Here is a 24,764-nt window from a genome sequence, read left to right as displayed (position 1 = left end):
TGAACAAAACATTTAAAATGCAATAAACCAGAATTTTTTGACAAAAAGTTTGTTTGAGAAGGAAATTATGACTAGTTCTACTGCCGATAAAACTAACAGATGACACAAACATTTACAAAAAGGTAGAAACAATGATGGTAGGGAGCAAGATGGATAAATTAGGAGGATGAACCTATGCAAATAAAATACAGCACAATGCAAAGGTAAAAAACTAATCATGCAGGGAAGCAATGGCACAGAAAAGGATGTAGCAATCATGGTGAATAATGTGATTAACAGGAGCTCCCAGGACTACATCATAAAAAGAGGGTTTATATAATACTTGTAAGCATAAACACAAGAGTAAAAAGGCAATGCTACCTCTGTGTATGACATTGGTGAGCCAGTTGAATACTGTTCCCAGATTTGCCTTTATCTTTCAAAAAGGTTGTTAAAACAAAAAAGTGAGATAGTACAGAAAGGAGATGTAAAATGTGTCTGGATGCTGGAGGAAAAGCTGCTTGTTGAGTGGCATAGGTAGCTGAATGACTTTAGCTTACCAGCAAGATGGAAGAGTGGTGATTTGATTACAGTATATAAGTGCTTTTATGGGGAGGAAATGATTGGTATGAAAGGTGTCTTTAATTACTAGGAAAAGATTTAATGAGAATTAATGTTTCAAGCCAAAAGTAGAAAAATTCAAGTTTGAAATAATGCACACATTTTTACACTGAAAGTGATAAACTATAGGAACAAATTGTCAATGGAAAGAGTCTTGATGTCTTCAGATAAAGACTGGCTGCCTATTCGGAGGGAGACAGAAGTCACTGGTCTCACTGCAAGGTGAAATGTAATGTTATGTGCAATATATATCAGACTATATCTTCTAATGGTTTTTTCTATCCCTAAACTATGATACCATAAAATGGAAACTGTCAGTGACAAGTAAAAATTAGTTCTCTAAAGCTCTGCCTACATTTTAATATTTAAAAACCATAAAAGAAAAAAATCCCTTTTTGGGATTTCATGTTGTTATATGTTTCTTGCATTGTACAGAGTGCAGAATATTATTTACTGGGACCTGGTGCCCATGCTTCCTGCCATTAAAATTGATGGGAGCTTTGCTATTGATTTCAGCATGTACAGGAATAGCATAATTAACAGCATGTGACATTCACTTTGATATTTTTTTGAGAGGTAACCCTATTGATTCCCAATATATACTTTGTTAAGGACTCTTTCCTGATCCCCTTATGCAAAGATGAACATCTGCTGAAGTCAATGAATACCTGAGCTAGAGGATCAGACTTTGGCTCAAACAAATAAGTATTCCCAGCCAATAATAATGAGATAGTGGCAAATGAACTATTGCCGTAAAGGGGAGTTTCTATCATGGAATGTTTGTCTGGTTGGGTCTGATCTTCTGACATGTGATCTAGGATGCAATGCATAATCTAGGTTTTAAAATTAAACAGATTAGAATACTTTTGAGAGAGACTTCAAGGCATCATACTAGCCGAATGCAGAAGGCATTCATTCTCCAAAAGTGTTCTGTCAAAACTATATCATGATCAACAGAAAATATACTACACCCATACGTTTTTAAGCTTATAATTGTAATAATGACTCTGGCAGGGAGCATTTCTTGGGGATTAATGACCAGCTGGGGCTAATGGCTCTCAGCTGAATCTCAGGCCTCAACTACTCCCAGACAGTCATTAATCATCAGGAAATGCCCTGTATCTCAATCATGGAGTGCTTAAATATCTCTATATTTTTAACTGGATTGTCCAAACCACGTCTAACTTCAGCTGGATGGAAAAGTGTCTGGTAGTTTCAAAATAACCTTCATCGCCATCATTAGCTCATTCCACTCTTACCTTTATACTTTTGAGATTGTTGTCTCAGGGCCCTGCTCTATATTTCTTGCTCATGCATGTTTCTTTAATTTCAGACCCTTTTTAAAATCTTTAAATGTTAAACAGGTTTAAAATGCACAGTGGGATTTTCCAAAGTATGCAGCGTGCACATTGATGTTTATGGTAACATTTTCATTGCCTATACTGCGATGTACTGCTAAGCACTTCCGAGAAATCACACCCAGATTCAATTCCTCCATAAATCATGGGCTACTTATGTAAAGCTTCTAATAATTACAGATTGAATCACAGCCTGTACAATGGTCTTCACAGAATGATTCCTTTGAAGTTGGATGGACTATGAAGACAGCTGGCATTTTCCTCACTGCTCAAAAAATACCCCAAATCAGAAGCCATGGTTTTGAGAATGAGCTGGTTGTCATGATCCTGAGCAGCACTCATATAACAAACATAAATGTCATATTTCCTGCTTTTTTAATTTGATGTATATGCCATCCTTCCCAACAAAGGTCTGGGTGGTTTACAATAAGAGAAAAAAATAAAACACATATTCTTACCTAATATACTTCCCTGAACAGCTCCTCATGACCCAGAAAAGCTGCTTTGGGAGAAAACAGAATCATTTTTACGTCATAAGCCAGCAAAGGTAATTTTTTTAAAGTTTGCTCAATTGGAAAAAAAGTAAAGCCAAATAAAAAATTGATTTAAAAAATGATACAAGTCTGAGGACAGTTTTAAATTAAAAGTTTTAGTAAACATATTCAGTGGGAGAAAAAAAAGAGCTCTTGAAAAAGAATTCCTTAATGTATCATTTTGTGCATACAAAGTCATGAAGTAGAAGATTTACTTAAATAAAAGCAACATGGTGGTACAAGCTTATCAGTGCCAAAATATGGCTGAAATATGCCTCATAGTTTAGCTTATAAGTGAAATTCTGAGCCACAGATGCCCTCCTGCAGCCTATCGTGGCCACCCAGGACTTCACAGTTATAAATAACAATAAAACTCAGACTCCTACCAATTCTATTAGAGGAGAATTTCCTTTTGTAGGAGTATTATTAGATCATTATGGCAGACTTGAGCGGGAAGACTGGTTGTGCACTTACCCTTATAATACCTCATTCCTTTTAAAAATGATTAGGCAAGGGAGGTAAATTCAAAGGCACAAAATCATATTTAACTCTTAACTAAAAAGGCAGTGGCCATGGGGATAAAAAAAACTGGATAAAAAAAACTATTTTCCAGTTCCTTGAAAGACTAAGATTTTTTAAAATTTCCTTTTCTATTTTGGAATGAAACTTTTTTGACTTTTTTGGTAAATTCTTAATTGAGGAGGGATAGATGAGAGAGAATTCTTACCCCATAATAGTCCTTTCATTAAGACATTTCCTTGTTATATGGGTGACTCATATACAAGTCCCTTCTTGTAATTCTTCATCACTCATGGTAGGTGTCTCAATCATCGGGCTATTCGCTATTCTGGAGTAAGTCTTTCTCTGACTTTATTCTGGACCTGAGAAGCTTTTCCTAATTAAAGTTTTATTAAAACAGACACATCTCCAAGGAAAGATTCAGTTGCAACAAATAAAAATTTTCGGAACAAAAATTGTCTTGAAAAATTCCTACCTACCACCCCAGTTTGGTGACTGTCATTTGTGCCTTTGAAAGTCACCTGCAAGTACGTGTGCTTAAAAATAAATAAATAAAATAAAATGAAAATAATAATAATGTAGCAGTATATTGTAGTCATTTATGTGCTATTCCTCAACTCAAAGCAAGGAATAAGAGAGAGATTGCCTCTATGTCTCAAACCGCTAGCCTAGAAACTTTCAGCTAAGCATAACTAATTGCATGTACCTCTATCAGTTCAATATTCCTTAATATTCCTTCCAAAATTATACATGGTTCTCAGCATAACTACCTGGTTCTCAAGGCAACTCACATTGAATGACAGACCCATTCATTAAACCAGGGAATAGCCAATTTTAAGGGGATTACTCCCATCAAAAAAAGTAATCCATAGTTTACAACAGCAATATTATTTTTTAAAGCTGGTAGATGGAGCAGCTGCTTCATAAAGTTATTAATTTCCTGAAGAGAAATCTGAATGCTTAGCAATCAGGACATGGGGCAGGATGCAGTTATAGAATCATACACAAACCTCTTTTGTAAATACATATTATATGGAACTCCTATTCCTTCACAATGATCAATATTAACTATGCTGTGAGGACTCATACAAGCCAAAATATATTTTATGCCTACATTACAGAAACCCATATTAGGCCACAGTCCATGGTAGCTGATTTGGGGAGAATGTATTTGCTGAACTGTTTTCAAGCAGGTTGAGATAACTTATGCACACAGCAGTCATGACTACAACCTAGACCTATACCACCTCAGACTGAAGACCCCACAAGCTAAACAGCAACAGAGAAATGGATCTGCGAATGGGAGGTCTCCCAGTGATTTAGGAGCAATAGTGTTCTCAGTTGCATGGTGAGCCTGCTGTGAACCCCTGAGACGGCACACCACTAAGACTTGTTCCTTCCCCCTCCCCACTCCATGCTATGGCTATGCAACTCTTCAAAGAAAGTAGTAAGGAACCAGTATTTACCTTTACATAGATCCTTTAATCACGAGGGAGGGGCCATGTAATGACTTTATCCCTCTGTATTCCCATTATATACCAATTGAAATTGGAGCTGGCAGCATTCATTCTGGCATGCAGTTGTTGTTTGGTTTCTCCTACATATTTTCTATCAGGGCATGTAGTGCACTGGATGAACTATATTACATTAATATGCAAAATAAACAAGAACTGCATACCAGAATGAATGCACGCCGAAAATCTATCAAAAGACAAAAATAACCAATTACCTGTGGGTGCACACTTCTCACAAGACAACCTCTCTCTCTCCAATCTCTCAGTTCTAACCCTCAAAGGGAATTTACGAAACACCTTTCATGATGAGCCTACGAACTTCGCTTCATAAATCTACCAGATACAAAAGATCATGGACTATATATAGACATTGGATTTATGACACATTATAACCTGCCTGCCATCCGAGAACCGCAGACCTGCACTTCGTATATTGGCTTCTATTCCATCCAGGAGAACATGAAATTGTAATATAATAAAAGGCTTAATCTGTCTGTCTGTCTGTAACCCTTTTGGGCAACTGTGCATGTGCTGCCAAAAGGGTGGGTGGCGATTGGCTGTGCAACCCAGGTTGCACAGTCCCAAGTTTACACTGCTGCCGGTGAGGTTTGTGGTGGTGGCAAACATGCCCCAGCCACCAAAGCAGTGGGGCTTCCCCACACCTCTCTGCCTGAAGGCTAAGAGGTGGGAGTCATGGTGGTGGTAGCCCCTGCCACCCAGCCCTGCCACCCTCCAGAACAGCCAGCAGAAAGGGGGAGGTGGCAGGCAGGGATGGGAGGAGGCAGACATGAGCCAGAAGGACGCAGAGTGGTGGGTGGAGCAGGACTGGATCAAGAGTGGGGGGTGGGGGATGGAGTGGGGCCAGACTTGGAGCATGGGGGAGGGTAGAGCAGGGCCAGACCTGGAGTGGCGGAGGGGGGGAGTTGAGCGGGTCCAGACCGAGAATAGTGGGGGTTGGGGGCCACAGAACTGTCCCCACCCCAACCCCAATTTGCTAGTAAAAGCAGTTTCTCCCTTTGCCTGAAGAAGGGTGCTTGTGCCCCAAACCTTGCAAAGAACAATTTTTCCAGCTATTTAGTTGGTCTAATAAAAGACATCACATTTACCCAAAGAACCTTGTCTGCCTATGTCCCTAGACCGACACGGCTACAACCAATGCCCCCGAAATTCTCAAAGGGCACTTAGCATGAATTAACAAGCTTTAATGTGCAGATACTCACATTTTAAATGCCTTTAATATGGTCTAACTATAATGTTAAACTCCACCCATATTGGCTTGTGAATGTTTGTTGTACCAAAGTAAATTGAGCCTTTTGTATGGAGCAGTAGGAATGCAAAGGAGATAGTTACAGTGCTAGTGCTGGATGAACCCAGCATGCCTGATGAAATTTGTATCATGATTGGTACCTCTGTTTCCAATTTCTTCTTGTAAAACAGAAAGGGGCCCCCTAAATTCATAGCACCATAAACTTTTTATAACACCACACCCATAGCTATCATTGCAAAAATGTCTGAATCAGAGGGACAGTTCTAAAATGAGAATGGAATTCATTGTAGTCATGGCAGGATAACATGCCTGCTAATCTAACTTGTCAGCCTCCTAGGACTGCAACGCTCAAATGTACTTAGATGAGAAGTTATGTGAAATGTCGAAGTCTACAAGACCGGCTGCAAGTGTGAAAAGATATTCAGCATAATAGTATCATGGTAAGTGAAGGGGTCATATGGGGGAAAATATTCTTAAATATTATTAAAGTTAATAGGGATCTCTCAAAAGCCTGGATTATGCCTCTATTAAATTCTAAGGGAATTTTTCCACTGACTTCACTGGTCTCTAATTACACATAAAATGTATTTATTAAAATAGAAAAAAGGTCTAAGGGGTGGTATTGGACTTTTTATTTTTATTTTAAAAAACTGAGTTGATGGCTAGTTCCTTTGTGGACTAAGAAATGAAATTTGCTTTAAATTTAAGCAAAAACAGACTCACCTGGGCTGTTTTTACATGTCTTTCTATTCCTATGTAACCCATGAAGTTTTTATTACAACTACCATTTAAGGAAGCCCCTGGACTGAACTTGGAATCTCAAGAGCCTTAAAAAAGGACCGCTTTCAACTTAAATTAAAAGATAAACTTTGTTTAGCTTGGAGCCATAGCAGGCTCTTTTCCTGTGTGGATCAGACCATGGGGTGGAAATGTAAAATAGCACATCCAGGAAAGTTATATGTATGTTGATATGTCAAAACTGTGCATATATTGTTTCCAAAAGTCAACAGGGTGCTGTAGGGTCAGACCTTGTTACATGTTACTAGAAGGGATACATAACTCTAGACAGTGCCAAGATGGTGGGATGACTCAGAGATACACAAACCCTCTCTTGCTGGAACTGGAAGGTAGTGATATATTATTAGGTTATACCATTAGTAGGTTACTACCCTTCCCCACCGTCTCCTACCACGGTGCTTTAGATCAAAATAAAGTTGATGCAAGATCACATTCATTCCCCATCTAGTTCTTTCCAAGACGGAATTAGTAGTCAATTATCTCTCCGTTCTATATATACACCCAGACTCAAGGACTAGGCTGCTCAGATTAGGTGTTGGGGCACCTAACCCTTTCAATTCCAGCACAGATACCTTCTACAAGCCACAATCTCATCCCAAATGTATAACCACAATGTGTGAGATGAGTCAGTATCTGCAGTACCTGGTGTTATCTTAAGAGTTAGTAATTTCCTGTGTTAAGCATTAATGGGAATGGCCGTTTAATCCTTCAAAGCATTAAATTACTAAATATTTTGACTGCAGCATGTATCACTGTTAATAAATGGGCGAGAACAGTGGGTTTCCTATGTATACATGCCCTTGGATGAGGTACGCACAACATGTGGCTTCCAATCCTGAAGTTGGTGTAATCCTTCACTTGTCAGCACCATACTAAAGGTCAGTCTGGTTTTTCTCACTTTACAAACTTCCATCTGTCAGGGGATGCTTAATTCATGGCTTATTCTCACATCTACCCCAAGGCTGTCTAAATTTAAAAACAGCCATTTGTTTATCATGTTCCATTTAAAAGAAGTTGGTATTTCAGCCTTTGGTTTGTCAGAGAAAAACATTTACAAGTCTCCTTAACAAAAAAACCCTGAAATAGTTACAATTCCTCTTTTGATAATATGAAGCAGCTATTAGAGACATCAGGATTCAGTATAAAACATGCATTAAAGTGTGCCCCTCGCAGACTTTAGTTAAGAATATGTTGATCCCTAAAACTTACAGACAAGGTTTTGATACTCTGTGCTGAATCTGACAAATAATCCCATTGTGGAATAAGGCACCACTCAATGTAAGCAAAGGCCTTCAGAACTGGGCAGGATCAGGTGGCAGCACCCTCCTTTTGCCTGACAGAGTATTGGTTAGGACACTTGCTTAGGAAATGAAGGATCAAGGTCCATGTCACCTCAAAAGGCATAATTAAAAGGTGATCCATATCTCCCATTTCTTAAGCCAGTGTATTAACCAGTAGGATAGGCAGGACTGAGGGAATATTGTATGTTTCCCTTTGAAGCTGGCTACTGGCCACCCGACAGGGAATGATGTGTGGGCCCAGAAGAGAGCAAGCAAGGGTGACCTGATGATGGAGATGGTGCCTTGGGGAGAAACAAGTGGGAACTCAGGACCCATGGGTTTTTGCTGAAGCCTACAATGTGATTTTTGCATTTTATCCAAAGACTAGTTTGTACAAAATAACCATAACCCAAAGCCCCTTCCTTCCCCGATGATAAGCAATGGTTAGCAACAAAGGCAAGGGAATAGATAGGCTAGAAAAAGGCAATCACAGTTTAGAATGCTTAGCTCAGCAGAGCCTAATGAGATTCATGCTAGAATACTTAAGGAATTGGCCAGGGTAATTACAGGTCCATAGAGTGCATCTATACATGCATTAATGTGCTTTAGCTAATGTGCATTAAATCTAGTACCTTCAGGTGCCTGTACATGAACATAGAGGCTGCTCTGACCTGCTGTAATTACCGTGTCAGAGGAGACTTCATTAATTGAGTGCGCTGGAGTGTGGTAATTACCACACTTTAGCCTGCCACTGTGTTTCATATATCAGTCTCCCCAGATGGTGGTACTTGAACTAAAGCTCATCTAGTGTTAGTTAGTTCAAGAACCCCTGCCACCATTTTGAAGCATGGGGATGCTGGGGCTCTTTAATTAGAGCAGCTCTCAGAATCACTGTAATTAAAGTACTGCCCCTTCTCCCCAGAGCATGTGTAAAAGTGCCCTAAAAGAAATGGTGCTAAAAAAAAATGTATATGAGCATTACCTAAAAAGCACGGGGTTTTTTAGTGATGCTTTAATGTGCATTAAAATAGGTTAATGCACACTAAAGCGAACATGTAGACACACCCATAGGCTATTATCTTTGAAGATGTATGGAAATCTGGTGATCCATTCAAGAGACTGGAAATGAAAAAAATGTGTTCATATTTTAAAAAGGAAGACCTAGGGAATTATTGACTGTTAGTATAACTTTGTTACTTGGCAAAAGATTAGATCATATCATCAAACTGATCTGAAACCACTTAGAGGATCACAAGATTATAAGTAACAACCAACATGGATTTTTCTAGAACTAGAGAGGTAAATAGCCAAGTTAGTCTGAAGTCAGACAGAAGGCAGGGAAGCAAGGTGATACTTTATAGATCAGGATGGGCAAAATACAGCCCACAGGCCCACACTGTTTATCATCCAGCCTGACAACCAATTGGATCTGGCCGGCAGGTGGGTGCCTGCTAAGTGTATGGATCCAGCCCTTAGGCAGGCAGCAGATCCAACAGTTGCATGGTGCCAGGCGACTGGGGCTCCTTCTGGCATGGCAGGTGCTTTCTCTCTCTTTCTGAACCAGGGGCTGCCACCAGTATGGAAGTAAAAGCATGAACCTACCTGCATCTCTAGCAGCTTCATCCCCCATCCCAGCTCCCAGCAGCTGCCAGTGACTTCCACAGCTACCCAAACATGGCCAACAGCTTCTGGGTTAGGGCTCCGGGCACAGGGAGATGGGGTGAGGGGTGGGGAATTAGAGCTGCAGGTGGGTTCCAGCTTCTATGTTCTCCCCTTCTTACCTGCAGCCCAGTTGCAGATGTAGCTGGAAAACTGCTGGGTCCAGACTGGGTGGGAGTGTGCTAAAGCTATGGGAAGGTTCAGACATTCTTGCTGGCTGCAGTCCTGGCAGGGAGGGATAGGGAGAAAAGCCACAGGAGGGAGGGACAGGGAGGGAAGACAGAAAGAGATGTGTAGCCTTCAACAGGTCATCGATTCATAGATGCTAGGGTCAGAAGGGACCTCAATAGATCAGCGAGTCTGACCCCCTGCCTAGGCAGGAAAGAGCTCTGGGGTCAGATGACCATAGCCAGATGCCTATGCAGCCTTCTCTTAAAGACCCCCAACGTAGGGGAAAGCACCACCTTCCTTGGAAGCCCATTCCAAATTTTAGCCACCCTTATTGTGAAGAATTTTTTCCTGAAATCTAGCCTAAATCTACTCTCTGTCAATTTGTGTCCATTTTTCTGTGTTACTCAAAGAGGCGCTCTGGTGAACAGAGCATCTCCAATCCCTTGCTGTGTCCCCCTAATGAATTTGTTGGCAGCCACAAGATCACCTCTCAGACTTCTCTTGCAGAGGCTGAAGAGGTCCAGGTCCCTCAGTCTCTCCTCATTAGGGCTTGTCCTGCAAGCCCCTCACCATATGAGTGGCCCTCCTTTGGACCCTCTCGAGTCTATCAACATCCTTCTTGAAGTATGGCACCCAGAACTGGACACAGTACTCCAACTGCAGTCTGACCAATGCCACCTAGAGGGGAAGTATCACCTCCTCGGAGCTATTTGTCATACATCTACTGATGCATGATAAAGTGTGGTTAGTTTTGCTGATGATTTCATCACACTGACGACTCATGTTCATCTTGGAGTCCACTATGACTTTGAGATCCCTTTCTGCTTCTGTGCTGCTGAGAGGGTCGTTTCCCAGCTAGTAGATGTGCTGGATATTCGTATTCTCTATGTGCAGTACTAACTGCACTTGTCCTTGTTGAACATCATCCTATTGTGTTCTGCTCACTTTTCCAACCTGTCCAGGTCTGCCTGCAGTTGTTCCCTACCCTCTGGAGTGTGCACTTCACCCCACAGTTTATTATCATCCACAAACTTACACAGAGTACACTTCATGCTCACGTCTAAGTCACTGATGAAGAAGACATTAAAGGTCCAAGAATGGAACCCTGCAGGACCCTACTAACCACTTCCTTCCAGGTTGATACTGACCCATCATCAAAACTCATTAAGCAGGCTGCCAGCCCAAATAATTGCCCACATCTGTTATAGATGAATGAGTCAGTTTATCTATAAGATTTCATCCTGACCTTTTCAAAAACTAGTTATGCCTAACAAACTTTATCTCCTCCCATGACAAAGAGTTTTGTGGAAGCAGAGAAAATGGATATGATATTTTTCATTTTTAACAAGGCTTCTGATATGGTCTTTCACAACATTCTCATAAGCAAGTTAGCAAAATATTGTCTAAATCATTGATGCTCAACCTCTGGTCCACAGAACTGCATCATAGAAGGGGTTCAGAAATTTGGGGGCAGTTCCAGTGCATCTGGTCAACCTGTTGAGTGGGGTCTCATTGTGGCCAGATCCAGCAGGCTGGATGGAGTTGGGGTACCAGATTGCACCTATGGGCAGACTCCACATACCAACTCAATGTTGGATCCAGCCCATGTATTAACTCTGCATGCATGAAGTTGCCAAGGGAGACAAGCAGGCAATGGGAGAGTCCCTGTTCACCCAAGCACTACCAGGGATAACAAGGAACAACAGCCGTAAGTTGACTGAGAGTAGATTCAGGCTAGATATCAGAAGGCGCTACTTTACAGTCAGGGAAGCCAGGAGCTGGAACAAACTTCCAAGGGAAGTGGTGCTTGCCCCTACCCTGGGGGTCTTCAAAAGGAGGCTAGACAGACACCTAGCTGGGGTCATTTGACCCCAGCATCCTTTCCTGCCCATGGCAGGGGTTGGACTAGATGATCTGCTTAGGTCCCTTCCAACCCTACCAACTATGAAACTATGAAACTGTGATCTGGCCTGTGGATCGGCCCCAGGGCTGCTCATGAAGGCTGCAGGTCCAGGTAGGTTGAATATCACTGGTCTAGATGAAACTACTACCTAATGAGTGCGTAACTAGCTGGATAATCTCACTCAAAGAGTAAAGAGGACATACCAAGTGGCGTTTCCCAGTGGGCTGTTCTGAATCCATTAGTAATCAACATGGAACCATGGAATCATAGAAAAATAGGGATGGAAGTAACCTCAGAAGTCCACCTAGTCCAACTTCCTGACAAAGACACACTCATTCCTGGATAAACCATCTCATTCGAGTGCTCGTTTAACTTGTATTTAAAAACTTTCAGTTATGGAGATTGTAAAACCTAGCTAGGTAATCTCTTCATTGCTTAACTACCCTCATAGTTGAAAAGTTCTTCCTAATATTTTTAATTATTATTTTTCCTCTTGTCCTGGGTGGATACAGAAAGGGATACCATCATCACTATAATAAATCTTCATGACCTTGAAAACTGTTATCAAATCCTCCCTCCCTTCTCCCCATTGTGAGTAAAGTCTGTATTGAGTAACAACCACTAGCTAGCTAGCAGAGTATGCTCTTCCCTAAGATTCTGCATATTCCAAAGATAAAATCTGCATTGGATAGAGGCCCTCATGGATTTTGTAAGATGCACAGAAATATTTTCTCTTGGTTTGGGCGAGTTCCTGTGTGCCAAACGCATCGTAGAGCTCACAAAGGAACTACTGAGATGATATGAGAGCATGTTGGGCATAAATAGTGCACCCATAAACCTGGGCACCCCTACAAAGAACAACTCTTTATCTGCATGTTTGTACAAGAAGCCATTTGTACAGCTGGTAGTGAACAGACTAACAAGGAGGGGTGCAAACATGGTAGATTCCAAAATCAACACTTCTAAAAATGCTTGGGATTCATCTCCCCTCACTGTTTGTCTTGGTCTCATCTCACAAACACCCACAGTTATATATAAAAGAACACCCTGAGCAGCAGCAGTCCCTTTTTTGTATTACTTGAACTGTTAAGAAAAAATCTTGTGCTTCTACTTTTTACAGTCACTATGACTTGACCCAGCTGAGAAGAAAGAGAAACACAGTGACAGTGCCAAGAATATACTGAGTTACAGTTGCTTTCAGAGGCTTCTATTAATCATGGGCAGAGCTACAACAAAATAAGGAACATCTTTTTTAGGTTCTCTTTGCTCAAGTCTTCAGGGGAATGTCAACAACTTTGCTGCCTATCGTGAACCCAGAAGACAAACTATTACAGGATTACTTATCCCATCTGCAACTGAGCGCATATGTAAAAATACATAAATTAAAAGTAGCTTGTGTTAATTGCAAGTGTTGTAAAAGGATACTGCAAATGACATTTTAAATATCTTTCCTTTAAAAAATTGCCATTGTTTGCATGTACCTTCTAAAGTTGGAAGCAAAATTTTCTCTCTACTGATTTTACTTGGCAAACACTGATAGTTCTGTACTTCTCATTGAAATTTTACCGAATAAGCCCATTTGGTATATTTCCTTCCTTACAAGCTAGAATCATCAGTGATACTGCTGATTATGCTCTTGCATTCACATAGCAATGTCTTTTTCATACACAGGGATTTCAAAGACCTTTCCAGACTTGCTAAGAGAGCACTGCTGCTCCAAACATTGAAATGGAGTTGTGAGAGTTTACACTTGTTGAGGATCTGCAGCGAGATTCTTTAGCTCTTAGTACAGGAAATTCCAACCTGAGCAGCATAAAGGCTGAATACTGCCTTTATTTTTTGTAACCATTCAGAAGTGGTAGTGACGTTTTTATCTGGATGGCAAAAATTCTCCTGGTATAACTCTACTGGCTTTGATATGAAGGACAACTAAGCATTCAGACCTGCTTCTCTACCTAAGTTTTACTTCAATGTTTATGTTTCACAATCATTCTACATTTTCCTTTATGGATAAACTATTCATAATGGTCCAGAATTTGCTGGACAATTTTTTCCCCCAATCCAAAAGCCATGTTTTATCAAACCAGGAAATTTTCACATAAAGATATCTGTTCCAGAATTGTCAGTGACAAGGTTTCTCAGGTCCAGGATGAAATCTTTGTTCAAAACCAGAGAGAGAACTTTCCTTGAAGAACCAATATCCCAATCCAGACCAGTGATTTAGGCCATGTGTAGATTAAATGAGGGGCATATGTGCATGACACTTTAAAGCAGGCTAAATGCTTTTGCAGCACTTTAATGGTGTCAGTGTTTGCACAACTTGGAGGCATATTACTTATTAATTCCAGCAGCTGTAGGAAATTTGGAGGCGTAATGCACCTTAAATGATTTGGGGTGCAGCAACTGAGACGGATTTGGCTGCCCTTACAGCCACGGAGCGAACAGCACAGGGGCTCTGCAGGAAGTCCTGCAGGCAGCCTGGCAGCAGCCCGGGAAAGCAGGCTCCACCCAACAAAAGCAACAAACCTGATTTCCCACCTACCCCTCACCCCACTGAAGCCTGCCTGCTTCAATTTAGGGCCCCCTTTTCATCTACACATGCCCTTTAACCTGGGTTTTCAAAGTCCCACATGAACGCGAAGTGCATGATTGTTCATGCTCGCTCTCTTTCAAATTCTTGGGGAAAAAATGTGAAAGGTCTTGTTTCTGTTCAGGTCAAAATAAAGTAATGTCAAAATCCTGAGACTTTTTTAAAACATAGCACTCTTGTTTTCCAGCCAGCCCTGCTATTAAATGCCAATTTTACAAAACAAGTAGGGAATACTATTCAACATTCCCTAATGCTGGACACCAAACAAATGTAATGTGAATGTAAGGTGTGTAACAGAAAGAGGAACTAGGGAACGGTCTGCAGAGGTGTGCTGACATTTGATTTGGACTCCCAGAAACCCCTGGGGACTGGAGGATAGGGGAAAAGGAAGAGGAAGTTTGAGGATAGAGTCAGGGGAAGAAAGCATTGAGTACATTGAAACTGGTCAGCCTTACGCAGAAGGATGATGGAGCTGGAGATGTCACTGGCTCAATCAGCCGGGGCTGTGGACTGAAGGAGCTGGATTCAGACTTGGGGGCAGCTTCAGGCTGGGGGTGGGAGGGGTCATAAGACCCCAGCCAGGTACCTATCCAGTCTCCTCTTGAAGATTTCCAGGGAAGGTGAGGGCACCACCTCTCTGGGAAGCCTATTCCAGGCTCTGGCCACCCTTACCGTGAAGTAGTTCTTCCTAATATCTAACCTAAACCTATCCTCCCTCAGCTTGTGGCCATTGTTCCTGGTGACTCCAAGGGGGGCCCTGGTCAACAGACTTTTCCCAAGTCTCTGCTGCTGGCCCCTGATAAGGTTGTAGGCAGCCACAAGATCCCCCCTCAGTCTCCTCTTGCAGAGACTGAAGAGATTCAGGTCCCTCGGCTTCTCCTCATAGGGCTGGCCACGGAGGCCCCCAACCATACGAGTGGCCTCCTCTGGACCCTCTCCAGGTTCTCCACATCCCTCTTGAAGTGCAGTGCCCAGAACTGGACACAGTACTCCAGCTGTGGCCTGACCAGTGCCACATAGAGCGGGGGGCAAGACCTCTCTGGACCTGTTAGTGATGCCCCTGTTGATGCATGACAGGGTGTGGTTGGCTCTGCCTATTGCTTCATCACATTGGCGACTCATATTCATCCTGGAGTCAATCCTGACTCCAAGATCCCTCTCTGTCTCTGTGCTGCCGAGAGGGACAGCCCCTAACTTATAACCATAATGCTGGTTCCCTCTCCCCGGGTGTAGCACCCTGCACTTGTCCTTGTTGAACCACTTCCTGTTCAGATCCGCCCACTTCCCTAACCTATCCAGGTCTGCCTGGATGCGGTCCCTGCCTGCCGGTGTATTCCCTTTACCCCACAGCTTGGTGTCATCAGTGAACTTGAACAGGGTGCTCTCCACACCCTCGTCCAGGTCGCTAATGAAAATGTTGAACAGCACCGGCTCAAGGACCGAGCCCTGGGGGACTCCACTGCCCACACCCTTCCAAGTCAACATCGACCTGTCCACCACCATCCTCTAGGTGCGCCCCTGGAGCCAGTTTGCCACCCATGTGACTGTGCATTCATCAGTGCTGCAGTCCCTCAGCTTGCCCACCAGAATTGGGTGGGACACTGTGTCGAAGGCCTTCCGGAAGTCCAAGAATATGACATCAACTTCCTCCTTCACATCTAAGCTTTTTGTTGCCTGGTCATAGAAAGAGACCAGGTTAGTCAGGCAGGATTGGCCTGGCACAGACCCATGTTGGTTACCCCTCAACATCACTTCCCCTGCAGAGCTCTCACAAAGGTGGCCCTTGATAATTTTTTCAAAGACCTTCCCCAGGATAGAAGTGAGGCTGATTGGCCAGTAGTTGCCAGGCTCTTCCTTCCTCCCTTCTTGAAAATAGGGACCACATTGGCCCTTTTCCAGGCTTCAGGGACTTGGCCCAAGCACCAGGGGTCCTCAAACAGCCGTGCCAATGGCTCTGCAATGACACCAGCCAATTTTCTCAGCACCCGTGGATGAAGGTCATCCGGGCCTGCCGACTTGGATACATCTAAGCCCTCCAGGTAATCCTTAACAAGGTTTGAACTAATAGTCAGGGGACTCACATCCTTCCTGGACCCCTCCACATTATCGCCTGAGAGCACCCCATTGTCAGCCGACAGGAACATGGAGGCAAAGAACTTGTTAGAGTTCTGCCTTCTCTCGCATGTCCATCACCAACTGCCCTGCCCTGCCTCGTGGGGGTCCAATGTTACCCCGTGACTTCTTGCTATCTATATACTTGAAGAAGAACTTTTTGTTATCCTTAATCCCAGAAGCTAATCTAAGCTCTAGTGCTGCTTTAGCCTTCCTCACCAAATCCCTACAAGCTCGGGTCAGGGAGGTGTACTCCTCCTTTGTCCCTGTCCCATGTTTCCACCGCCAATATGCTTTTTTCTTTGCCCTCAGGCCAGCCTGGATATTCACGCTCAGCCATGAAGGTTTCTTGGACCCTTTTCCCACCTTCCTGCACAGAGGAATTGCATCCTGCTGTGCCCCAAGGATAGCCTCCTTGAGGAAGGACCACCTTTCCTGGACCCCCATACTAGCTACCCTCTGGGCTCCGAGTGCCTCCCTGACTACTTCCCTGAGCACATCAGAGTTGGCTTTCCTAAAGTCAAGCATTTGCGCTGTGCTAGTTACCCTCCCCACCTTTCTCTGAATAGCAAACTGGATCATTTCATGATCACTGTCCCCTAGCCTCCCTTGTACTAGCACATCCCCCACCAAGTCGTCCCCAGAGACTAACACCAGATTCAGTATGGCGTTTTCCTTAGTGGGGACGAGTACCTCCTGCATGAGGTATAGGTCCTGGACGCACATCAGGAACCTTTGTGAGTGGCTAGACCTTGCCGACTGTTCCTCCCAGTTGATGTCAGGGTAATTTATATCACCCATGACCACAACTTCCTTTGCATGCACGGCCTCCCCCAGCTGCCTGGAAAATACCAGATCCAGCTCTTCCTCCTGATGTGGTGGCCTGTAGTAAACCCCTACCACCAGATCCCTCTACCCCCACCCTTCTTGAAGTTTGAGCCACAGGGTCTCAGTTAAGCCTACCTCTGGTCCCATTTGGAAGGTAGAACTGGTATACCGTTCCCTAACATAGAGCGCAACCCCCGGACCTTTATTCCCCTTCCTATCTCTTCTAAACAACCTATAGCCCTCTATGTCTACTGCCCAGTCAAAAGTTTCATCCCACCATGTCTCCACTAGGCCAACCAAGTTAATTCTACTACTTGCAAGCAGGAGAGCAAGCTCCTCCTGCTTGTTCCCCATGCTTCTCGCATTAGTGAAGAGACACCTTAATCCCCCCGAGGGAGCCCTGGGCACCCCCCCTACCTGAGACACAACTGGTCCCTTGGTATATACCTGAGCTCTTACCTGGGCAGGTCCTACACCTGGTTGAGTTTTCTCTTGCTCCTGTGGATCCCCATCCCCCAACAAACTTAGTTTAAAGCCGGCTGGAGGTGGTCAACTAGCCTGTAAAAAAACAAACTCTTACCTTTGGGGGAGAGATAGAGACCATCACGCCCCATGACGCCCTCTGATTTGAAGTGCAGGTCATGATCCAGGAAGCCAAATCCGGCATGACGACACCAACTCTGGAGGCGCTGGTTCACCTCATGGATGCAGGCACTCTGCCACTGATGGCCTCCACTAACCGGGAGGAGGGACGAAAAGACCACCTGGGCCCCCAACTCTCTAAGTTTGGCCCCCAGAGCCCTGTAGTCATCCATGATCTGGTCCAGACTACTCCAGGCTGCATCATTGGTTTCCACATGGATGAGGACCATAGGATAGTAGTCGGAAGGCCGGATGAGGTCGGTGATCTTCCCTGTGATGTCCCCAATCTTGGCTCCTGAGAAACAGTACACTTCTGTCACATTGGGGTCTGCACGGTGGATGGGTTCCCCCGTTCCTCTGAGGAGGGAGTCCCCTATGACAATGACCTGATGTCTTTGCCTCTGGGTCACTGGATGATGCTCAGTTGGTACGGATGATGGCTTGCTGGATCAGGGTGTGGCTTCCTCCCTTCCTTCTTCCTCATGCTCAGTCTCCTCCAGCACTGCCAGGGCTGCACACCTGTTCCCCAGTTGTACTGGGGTGACAGTTGATGCAGCTACGCGCTTCCTGCGACACCGCTTGGCCCTGGAGGTGACCATCCTCCATCCACCTCCTGCAGACTCCTGGGTGGTGACAGCCTGAGGGGACGGGCCCTGCAGAGAGAGAAATTACCCATCAATCTCGTCCTCCATGACCCTGATCCCCCACAGCCTGCTCACCTCTGCCTGGAGCTCTCTCACCTGCCCCTCCAGCACCACAATCCTGGCACTGATGGGACAGGTGAAAGAAGCCCCCACCTCTGTGTCCCCCCCTGGCCCCAGGGACCAAGCCAGGCAGCCCCCACAGGCTGGTGGCCCCACCTGCGTGGAAGCCTCACTGGTCCCCACGCCAGGAGGCAGTCATGGGGCAGGAGCCCTGGCTGCACTCCGCGTGACAACTCCCATGCTGTCACCCCCACTCACTTACCTGGAGACTGCTGCTGCTGCTGCCACCACCGTTGGCTCTTCCACTGCCTGCGGCCTCCCTCACGTGCCTCCCTGTGCGAACCCCGGCACAAACTCTGCTGCTCCCCTAAAGAGCGTGCCTGTTTGCATGGCTCAGGAGCGACTCAAACAGAAGGTGTTACATTTTGCAAGTTCAGAAATGTTGTTGGAAGATTTTAAATCCTACTTTTGGAGGGGGTTGTTCAGTTCTGGAAAACATTATCTACTATGCTTATGCTGTTCTGTGCTTTTTGACTAATTTTTTTCTGATGTATTTAGAAGCATCTGACACACCCAACTGCCAGGATGTATTGGCCTATTCCAGCTTTAAGATATCCTACTAGCACCCAGGCAGCTTTTAGTTGTCTAAGGCCTGAATTCTATTCCACCATTACAACATTGCTTAATATTCATGTAGCCCGGGTACACCTGGGTATGCCCTGTCCTCTGCTGACAGGTGTGGTGGCAGGCAGGGAGCTGAGCAAGGGGTCAGCTACTAAAGCAGCTTCCTCCCCGCTCTACAGAGCCAGGTCAAAACCAAATATTTAACTATGTGCAATTTATTACAAGAATAAATACAGACACTTAATATAAAGCATAGGATATTTACAAGGCTTAACATCTAATACGATATATAATATTCCACAATTCTCATATAATACCAAATGTGAACCAAATAACTTACAACCTATACAACACAATTAACACACAGGGATATTAACTTTTATAACCCAAGTAACTTAACCATAATATTTCTTTAAACTTTCACCAATAACAATACCAATATACACACATAAATCATATAAACCCCCTTAAAGAATACCACTAGGTATATAGCATTTAACATAACAACCTCAAAATAGGGAGTGCACTCAGGACCTCCCTGAGGGGTTTCCCTGAAGCCCCTCCCCTTTAGGGCCCTAGGATGTGGACACACCCCTCCTGCAATGGAGGGTAGAGGCGGCAGACCCTCCCCTCCCGTGTCAGCCCGCTTCTTCAGTAACTCACACTTCCTCTCTGGAGAAGTCAAGGCTTATCCCCTGGTGGCTGATCCTGCAAGATCCTCTCCCCAGCAGCGCCTTCGGTTCTCCTCGATGGCATGGTGCCCCACACTGGGCACCCAGGGCTCTCTTTCTCTCTCTTGCAGGAGCCAAGCCCTTGAAAGCTTTGACTTCCTGGTCTCACACTGGGGGTTCTCCCCTTTCCTGGGCCCTGTTCTAGGCACCGGGGCAATTTTAGTTAAAAGTGGAGCTGTACTGTGGAGCACCAAGAGCCTGATCCCTGTGCACCAATTTGCTCACCGCTAAAGCTCAAGCAGGGTCTTGAGGATGGCCATCTCTGGAGCTCCTTTCTCCTTGCTGTCCCTTGTAGTCTCTCCCCAGCCTGCTGAGCACACTCCCCTTTTTATACTCTTTAGGGGCTCCATCCCCGAAGTTCTCTGGACCTGGCTGGTGCAGTTCCGATTCAGGTCCAGCTGCTCCTTGCCCCCTCCCTTCAGAAAAGGGCGGGGCATTGCTTCCCTTGTGCTGCCTCCGGGTTGGTGGGCGGGCTCCACCAATCAAACAGCAGACCCTCCATCCTGGGACTCAACCCAAGCTCTGAAAAGGTAAGCCTGCTACATCAGCTATTGCCAGCCTAATACAAGGGGCAGGGGAGAGCAAAAACGCACTACATGGGTGTGTCCAGATGAACATGCACATGCAGTTTGCAGCACTGCAAACCACACACACTGTACATGCAGACATTCACTACACTGCTAATTGGAGATCCTGATGTTAAAAAAAAACCCATGGCAGGAAAAAGCAGGGTGGTGCACATACCAGCAGTGTGCACCGCCCAAAACTGGAGCCACACTCCAGCAGCTAACTAGGCTGCATGCACCATGATCGGCACCATTTGAACCCCAGGAGGCCCCCAGGACCCCAGGTAAGGCTTCTGGCCTCAGCCTCCCCTACCCCACCCAGAACAACTTGCCGTGTGCAAGAGCACTCCTGCACAGGCATTCCCAACTATGTGCCACTATTATTTGTCCCTGGGGAAACTTGCTTGTGTGCTCATCTGAATGCACCCTATGTGTGTGCTCCAGTGGAAAACTGAAAAGACGCAGAGTGTAAACAAAGTTGGATACCTCTTCTGGGTGTATTGAAATGCTATTGAGCATTTGCAGTTGAACAAAATTGGCTGTCTAGAGTAAAAAGGAAACAGAGGTCATAGCACAATCTTCAGGCTATTACATGACTGCCAAAATGGGATATGAGAGAAGTTACTAGGTCACTAACCTGCAAAAGAAATGTAGTAACCTGAAGGTAACCTGGTAAGTGAAAGAGCAAGCAAAAATATTCAAGCAGTTTGTTAACACTGATGGAGTACAGAGAGATTAGCTGATATCAGGTAGATTACAATGGATCATAAAGTCAATGTCTGTGTTAAGCCCCTGGTTCTTAGTATCCAAGAGGCTAATGCTTTTTTTTGTTCCTGGGGCTGTCTTTTGATGGTGTTGTGTAAATTCCCCTTCGACACAAAGACTGTGGGGTCAGAAAGGAAGTGAAAAAAGTATCTTTTACCTGTGTTCTTCTGTCTCAGTCTTTTGTTTCCTTTTGGTGACTATTCATTCTGGTGCATAGTCTTTGCTCAGTTTCACCCACATAGTTTCCATGAGAGCATTTTGTGCACTGGAAGAGGCGTACCACCTTTTTAATTCATCTCCAAGTACTATCCCTATTCTAACCTGCTCAGGCCCCTAGAAAACTGTTAGCAAGTCCAGTTTTGTGATATGCCATTATCTTAGTCCTAGACACTTAGCACTAGCCTTTGTACTAGCCAGGAAGAGGAGAATCCACCCAATTTATATCCTGTAACCTAGTAGCAAAAGCACTTGCCCAGGATTTAGGAAGGGCTTTGAACCCATACCTTCAATTTCCTAGAAAAGTGTTAAGCATGGGTAGGAATGTTTTCTATTTCTCTTTTTGAACCACTGGGTAGAAAACATTGTGAGAGCAACGGCACCAGAAGGAAAGCATGCAAGGTAGAGGACAATGGTCTCCTAAATTTGGCTCTCAGTGGTGCTCATGCATTTTGCATTGAATCATCATTGGAGGCTGAAGGTTCCTCTCTCTCTGGCAGATGGCATCCTGATATGAGGGATGAATGAAGTGCAAGACAGGTGCCTGAGGGGCAGGGATACCTACTCAGATCTGTTCATTGCTCATGTGGTCTCAAGGCACATAAAGATAACCACTGACAGAATGGAAAGCAAGTTCATCTCCAGGGTAGAATTCGATTGTTCTAAGGTGAGACCTAATTTTGGCCTAGTTGCTGTATAAACTAGTTGCTGTATAAACTTATCCCTGTATAAACTTAAATGGCTAGTAAACAGAAGAGGATCTAAGCCATTCTGTTCTTATACCACATCCACAGGTCTAGAATCTGAGTACATTGAGCAATGAAAGGAACTTTCAAAAGGAATTACAAGATGTGGTTCCCTTCAATGGCAAAAGTTGACTTGGTGACCCGAGTCAGTCTCTTCTAATTCAGTGTTCCTGTCAAAGAAACTGTCTGTGATTAAACTATCGACATGAACATCATTCATATATGCATCCTCAGTAGGGAAAGTCAAATTCCAATTAGTAGAAGATGTCATGTTTTTTATTTTGTAAATTATAAGGTGTTATATAAATGCTAGGTGCTACACTACATATTTTTCTCATTTTACCATTGGGGAACTGATTTTCCCAAGGCATTACTCTGTTAACAGAAAACAAAATAGGATACAAGAGGGAGTACCAAGGAAAGTCGAGGCTGTGAAATAACTTTTTTATTTATTATTTAGTATAATCTTATCTTCAGAAGATATCTCCCATTTCCCAACATTGGGGATGGGGGGAGGAGCTCACCGTGGTGAAAATTCAAGGCCATCACTAATGCATAATAAGGAGAGGTATTATGCATAGGGATAAAATGCACATTGTAAGAATGATCTATAATTTAGACCAGAGAACTTGCCTTTTATGAACTACTCATTTGTACTGTGGGAACAGTCCCACTGATAAACGTCCCGCTATGCTAGACACAATGTGAAATACATGACCTGAGATGGCCCATGGCCTGAAAAGCTTACTGTCTAAAAAGGGACGAAGGTGATGCTTCCTCTCCATGTAGCACTGTTCAGACTGCAGATGGAGTACTGCACCCAATTCTGGGCACCACAATTCAAGAAGGATGTGGACAACCTTGAAAGGGTCCAGAAGAGGGCTGCTCATATGGTTAGAGGCCTGGAGAGAAGGCCCTATGAGGAAAGGCTGAGAGACTTGGACCTTTTCAGTCTCTGCAAGAGATGGCTGAGGGGGGATCTTGTGGCAGTATACAAATTCACCGGGGATGGGGGGCGACAATAGGGAATAGGAGATGCTCCATTTACCAGAGCACCCCTTGGAACAACCAGAAACAACAGCCAGAAGCTGATAGACAGTAGATTTAGGTTGGACTTCAAAAAGAACTTCTTCGTGGTTAGGATGGCCAGAATCTGGAACGGGCTTCCAAGGGAGGTGGTGCTCTCCCCTACCTTGGAGGTCTTCAAGAGGAGACTGGACAAGCACCTAGCGAGGGTCACATGACCCCAGCACTTTTTCCTGCCACTGGCAGGGGGTCAGACTTGAAGATCCATTGAGGTCCCTTCTGACCCTAACATCTATGAATCTATGGGAAAAAAAAAACATGTAGGAGTAGAATGCACCAAAACGGTAAGTCACAGGAGGCCAAGTCCTGCTAGATACTGCTTTATTTTGTTTCCTAATAAAAAGTTGTAGGCATAGTCTTTACAAGGATTCTGTGGTCTCAGATTGAAAGCATGGCCTCTGAGTCCACCTCCATGACTGAACCCCCTTTTTTGAGGGGTCTGAACACTTGATCTCAAAGTAGGGTCAAGGAAAGAGGTTTCAAAATTGAACTACAATGCTGAAGCAATCTAAGTGGGAACCAAAGGAAACAAAAAAGGAAACCCTGACAGAACCATCTTCCAAAACATGCCTGGCCCACTTAATATTTGTTGAGTTGTGGTATAGTTAAAATGTTCCAATATTGCGAAAAATAATGTGGCAGAATATGTTATCAATTACCATCCTATACCACAGCAATGGAAGACTCTTAGTGCATACTACTATATATGCTGAAATGTGGTCAGAGAAGAGACTTTAGGTTTCCTCTTTGCTTGAGGCAAAACACAAACAGTGAAAGGAAAGAAAGATGGTTCACAGTAGCCCAGACTTTGAAGGGAACCTAAGTTCTGCATAAGTTTATGTTCAGAAAACCATTGTCAATACTGAGTAATGGTAACTAATGTTGATTAATCTTAATAAAATGGGAAAGAGATATTACGCCTGTCCATAAAACCAGTTCAGAAGCTATTATTAATTTATCTTTAGGTGTATATGTGGCAGTTCATACTGCCAAGCCTGTGTGTTCAAATATCATGAGTCATTTCCCCAAAAGTCAGATGCCTGGATTAAAAAAGAAGAAGAAGAAGGAAAAAAAAGAGCTTTTTGCCTTCAGGATTCATATTTTAAAATTTCTGTCCAAAACTAGGTAGCTAGATTTTTTAAAGTTTTTGAACAAATCCTGAAATGTAAAAATGGACTCCATGAGTGGGGTCTATAAACAAAACACCCAGTATCCTAAGACCCAGAATAAAATAATGAGAACTGACAACATTAAAAACTGCAAAGAATCAGTGAGAACAATCACATTTCATATGCACTCATCCAACTCAGGAAGGAAAACAAAAATCTAATTAGTTTTAAGATGGACTATGACAGCTCTCTGAATAGGATTATGCAATGCACTTGTCTGTGATAAAAGATATATATCATATATATCCGTATAACTGCATATAAACCAGATATTTCGCCAATATGGATTATATTGGTCTCTAAATCAAGAATTGTGCAATACCTTGTACTGAACCAACTGAATAGTTAGGAGAGCTGTTGGACAAGCTTTCTTCAGCCCTTGG

General features: G+C 43.9%; 1 long non-coding RNA gene across 1 annotated transcript; it reads left to right on the top strand.

Moving 5' to 3' along the window:
- Positions 1-6,096: 6,096 nt before the first annotated feature.
- On the top strand, positions 6,097-14,210 carry LOC149872611 (uncharacterized). Its single transcript, XR_016439781.1, has 3 exons — positions 6,097-6,231; positions 7,333-7,467; positions 12,723-14,210. It is a non-coding gene; the product is annotated as an uncharacterized LOC149872611 (long non-coding RNA).
- Positions 14,211-24,764: the final 10,554 nt, after the last annotated feature.

The sequence above is a fragment of the Crocodylus siamensis genome, chromosome 1 (assembly GCF_052110815.1).
Source record: "Crocodylus siamensis isolate JL-2025a chromosome 1, ASM5211081v1, whole genome shotgun sequence".
NCBI lineage: Eukaryota > Metazoa > Chordata > Crocodylia > Crocodylidae > Crocodylus > Crocodylus siamensis.
Note: the sequence above shows the minus strand (reverse complement) of the source record. Positions and strands in the feature narration are given on the sequence as shown.